The sequence below is a fragment of the Triticum aestivum genome, chromosome 2A (genome assembly GCF_018294505.1).
Source record: "Triticum aestivum cultivar Chinese Spring chromosome 2A, IWGSC CS RefSeq v2.1, whole genome shotgun sequence".
NCBI lineage: Eukaryota > Viridiplantae > Streptophyta > Magnoliopsida > Poales > Poaceae > Triticum > Triticum aestivum.
The window spans coordinates 754,866,347-754,871,926 of record NC_057797.1 but is presented as its reverse complement, the minus strand read 5'-3'; positions in this window follow the sequence as shown (position 1 = coordinate 754,871,926).

Genomic DNA, 5,580 nt, shown 5'->3' with positions numbered 1-5,580 from the left:
ATCAAAGTAGACAAGGGCATATCATTAGGATCAGAAGAAACACTCTTATTAGCAAATAATTTAATAAGTTCATCCATCTTTCCACTCAAAACATTAATTTCTTCTATCGCATGCACCTTTTTATTAGTAGATCTTTCAGTATGCCATTGAGAATAATTAACCATAAAATTATTTAGGAGTTTAGTAGCTTCTCCTAAAGTGATTTCCATAAAAGTGCCTCCCGCGGCCGAATCTAAATGATTTCTGGAAGCAAAATTCAATCCGGCATAAAAGTTTTGTATAATCATCCACAAATTTAAACCATGAGTAGGCCAATTACGTATCATTAATTTCATTCTCTCCTAAGCTTGTGCAACATGTTCATGATCAAGTTGCTTAAAATTCATAATATCGTTTCTAAGAGAGATGATCTTAGCGGGAGGAAAATACTTAGAGATAAAAGCATCTTTGCACTTATTCCATGAATCAATACTATTTTTAGGCAAAGATGAAAACCAAGCTTTACCACGATCTCTAAGAGAAAAAGGAAATAGCTTCAATTTAACAATATCATTATCCACATCTTTCTTCTTTTGCATGTCACACAAATCAACGAAGCTATCTAGATGGGTAGCGGCATCTTCACTAGGAAGGCCGGAGAATGGATCTTTCATAACAAGATTCAGCAAAGCAGCATGAATTTCACAGGATTCAGCATCGGTAAGAGGAGCAATTGGAGTGCTAATAAAATCATTGTTATTGGTATTTGTGAAGTCACACAATTTAGTATTATCTTGAGCCATCGTAACAAGCAAGCAAACTAACACACAAGCAAACAAAAAGGAAGCGGACAAAAAGAGGCAAATAGAGGGAGGATTGTGAGAGAGGGGGCAAATAAAATGGCAAGGGTGAAGTGGGGGGAGAGGAAAACGAGAGGAAAATGGCAAATAATGTAATGTGGGAGATAAGGGTATGTGATGGGTACTTGGTATGTTGAATTTTGCATAGACCTCCCCAGCAACGGCGCCAGAAATCCTTCTTGCTACCTCTTTTAGCACTGCATTAGTTTTCCCCGAAGAGGAAGGGATGATGCATCAATGTAGTGTAAGTATTTCCCTCAGCTTTTTGAGAACCAAGGTATCAATCCAGTAGGAGGCTACACGCGAGTCCCTCGCACCTGCACAAAACAAATAAATCCTCGCAACCAACGCAAATAGGGGTTGTCAATCCCTATAGGGCCACTTACGAGAGTGAAATCTGATAGATATGATAAGATAATATTTTTGGTGTTTTTATGATAAAGATGCAAAGTACAATAAAGGCAAAGTAAATGGCAAAGTAAGTAACTAAGTAGTAGGAGATTGATATGATAAAGATAGACCCGGGGGCCATAGGTTTCACTAGTGGCTTCTCTCGAGAGCATAAGTATTCTACGGTGGGTGAACAAATTACTGTTGAGCAACTGACATAATTGATCATAGTTATGAGAATATCTAGGTATGATCATGTATATAGGCATCACGTCCGAGACAAGTAGACCGACTCCTGCCTCCATCTACTACTATTGCTCCACTCATCGACCGCTATCCAGCATGCATCTAGAGTATTAAGTTAAAAATAGAGTAACGCCTTAAGCAAGATGACATGATGTAGAGGGATAGACTCATGCAATATTAAGAAAACGCCATCTTGTTATCCTCGATGGCAACAATACAATACGTGCCTTGCTGCCCTTACTGTCACCTGATGACCCACAAGTATAGGGAATCTATCGTAGTCCTTTCGATAAGTAAGAGTGTCGAACCCAACGAGTAGCAGAAGGAAATGATAAGCGGTTTTCAACAAGGTATTATCTGCATGTACTGAAATAAGTGGTAATAGATAGTTTTGTGATAAGGTAAATTATAACGAGCAACAAGTAACAAAAGTAAATAAAGTGCAGCAAGGTGGCCCAATCCTTTTTGTAGCAAAGGACAAGCCGGAACAAACTCTTATATAAGGAAAAGCGCTGCCGAGGACACATGGGAATATCGTCAAGCTAGTTTTCATCATGTTCATATGGTTCGCGTTTGATACTTTGATAATTTGATATGTGGGTGGACCGGTGCTTGGGTGCTATTCTTACTTGAACAAGCATCCCACTTATTATTAACCTCTATTGCAAGCATCCGCAACTACAACAAAAGTATTAAGGTAAACCTAACCATAGCATGAAACATACGGATCCAAATCAGCCCCTTATGAAGCAACGCATAAACTAGGGTTTAAGCTTCTGTCACTCTAGCAACCCATCATCTATTTATTACTTCCCAATGCCTTCTTCTAGGCCCAAATAATGGTGAAGTGTTATGTAGTCGACGTTCACATAACACCACTAGAGGCTAGACAACATACATTTTATCAAAATATCAAACGAATACCAAATTCACATGACTACTAATAGCAAGACTTCTCCCCTGTCCCCAGGAACAAACATAATTACTCACAAAGCATATTCATGTTCATAATCAGAAGGGTAATAATATGCATATAGGATCTGAACATATGATCTTCCACCAAATAAACCAACTAGCATCAACTACAAGGAGTAATCAACACTACTAGCAACCTACTAGCACCAATCCCGGACTTTGAGACAAGAATTGGATACAAGAGATGAACTAGGGTTTGGAGATGAGATGGTGCTGGTGAAGATGTTGATGGAGATTGCCCTCTCCCGATGAGAGGAGCGTTGGTGATGACGATGGTGATGATTTCCCCCTCCCGGAGGGAAGTATCCCCGGCAGAACAGCTCTGCCGGAGCTCTAGATTGGTTCCGCCAAGGTTCCGCCTCGTGGCGGCGGAGTCTCGTCCCGAAAAGTTCCTTCTGATTTTTTTCTCATCGAAAGACTTCATATAGGAGAAGATGGACGTCGGAGAGCCACCAGGGGGCCCACGAGGTAGGGGGCGCGCCCCCCACCCTCGTGAGCAGGGTGTGGGCCCCCTGGCCTTCATCTTTGGCGAGGATTTTTCTTTATTTATTTTAAGATGTTCCGTGGAGTTTCAGGACTTTTCGAGTTGCGCAGAATAGGTCTCTAATATTTGCTCCTTTTCCAGCCCAGAATTCCAGCTGCCGGCATTCTCCCTCCTTATGTAAACCTTGTAAAATAAGAGAGAATAGCCATAAGTATTGTGACATAAAGTGAAATAACAGTCCATAATGCAATAAATATCGATATAAAAGCATGATGCAAAATGGACGTATCAACTCCCCCAAGCTTAGACCTCGCTTGTCCTCAAGCGAAAAGCCGATAACAATAAATATGTCCTCATGTTTAGAGGTAGAAGCGTCGATAAAAATAAAATACGGACATGAAGGCATCATGATTATTCTCATAACAGCAACATATATAGATTTTGTCATATGATTACTTATGTTCAAGTGATGATCTATTCACAATGCAAAAGTATAAATCATAAACCTTATTGGGCTCCGACAAACTATAATCTCAGTCATTGAAGCAATTGCAATTTATCATAACATCGGAAAGAGTCTATGTCAGAGCTAAAAAGCAAGTCCACATACTCAACTATCATTTAGTCCTTCATAATTGCTAACACTCACGCAATACTTGTGGTTATGGAGTTTTAATCGGACACAGAGAAAGATAGGGGCTTATAGTTTTGCCCCACAACCTTTTACCTCAAGGGTAATGTCAACAATAATAATTCATGCTCCCCTACATCCAATTAGATATATATATCATGTTCTTTCCAACATGCTGAGCTTGCCAAAGGATAAAATGAAAAAGGAAAGGTGAAGATCACCATGACTCTTGCATAAGGTAGAAGATAATAATAAAAGATAGGCCCTTCGCAGAGGGAAGCAGAGGTTGCCATGCGCTTTTATGGTTGGATGCATAAAATCTCAATGCGAAAGAACGTCACTTTATATTGCCCCTTGTGATATGAACCTTTATTATGCAGTCCGTCGCTTTTATTACTTCCACATCACAAGATCGTATAAAGCTTATTTCTCCCACACCAATCAATCATACATATTTAGAGCAATTTTTATTGCTTTGCACCGATGACAACTTACTTGAAGGATCTTACTCAATCCATAGGTAGATATGGTGGACTCTCATGGCAAAACTGGTTTAAGGGTATTTGGAAGCACAAGTAGTATTTCTACTTGGTGCTGAGAATTTGGCTAGCATGAGGGGGAAAGGCAAGCTCAACAAGTTAGAGGATCCATGACAACATACTTTATCTCAGATATAAGAAAGACATAACTCATTACGTTGTCTTCCTTGTCCAACATCAACTCTTTAGCATGTCATATTTTAATGAGTGCTCCCAATCATAAAAGATGTCAATGATAATATATCTATATGTGAAAACCTCTCTTTCCTTATTACTTCCTATTAATTGCAACAATGACCAAAGCTATGTCTGCCAACTCCCAACAACTTTTAATCATCATACTCTTTCTATGTGAAGTCATTACTCTCAATAAGATCAATATGAACTTTTTGTTTCTTTTTATTCTTTTTCTCTTTTCTTTTATTCACCCAAGATCATGGCAAAATAATCAAGCCCTTGACTCAACACTAATCTTTATTATATATAGCTCACGGACTCGATTACAAAGAGAGATCATAAAGCAAAACTCAAAACTAGATCATGCCATAAACTTTATTCTACTAGATCAAGATACTACTATTAGGATCGAACTAAGAAAAACGGTAAAGATAGGAGTTGTGATTGTGATACGATACCGGGGCACCTCCCCCAAGCTTGGCAGTTGCCAAGGGGAGTGCCCATACCCATGTGATTATATCTCCTTCTTTGTTGTCGGTGTAATATTCTTGGCGATGATTCCCCTCAGGATGCGGTTCTCCTCCTCGAGCTTATTGACTTGCTGTTTGAGGTCCATTATTTCCTTACAAAGCTTTCTTGTGACAGCTAAAGCTCCTTGCACCCAAGGGTGTTGCATAGCTGCGGGAGAACAAGTGACACTCCTCTTCATATTTTCATAAGAAAGAAATCTAACATTAGAAGGGATAACCGAATTTGGAATAGCTGAGCTCTGTAGTTCCCCCATCGTGAACCCAGCTCGGAGGCGAGAGGTGACTTCTTGATCCTCCATGGCATCTACTCTCATCAAGTCAACCTCCATCTCTTCCTCCGTTGCTGGCCCAAAGTGGTCAACGTCGCTGTTTGCCCTTGGTTCCGGTGCCGGATTAGATACCCGGCTCTCCCCGATTGACTCTTGAGAAGACATCTTGCTCTAATCTGCAGCAGCAACAGCTCAAAAACAAAAACAGAGGGGATTTGCGTGATACGAGAGTCAAAACCTTCGGGAGGTTATATAATGAATTTTTACCGACCAAAATATGTATCGTGCAAGAAAACGGAGTCCGGAAGGCACACGAGGTGCTCACGAGGTAGGGGGCGCACCCAGAGGGGTAGGGCGCGCCCACCACCCTCGTGGGGCCCTCGTGTCCTTCCCGGACTGCTACTTATTTTTCTATTTTTCTAAATATTCCAAGACGGAGAAATATTTCCTTAAAATTGTTTTGGAGTCGGTTTACTTACCGTACCACATACCAATTCCTT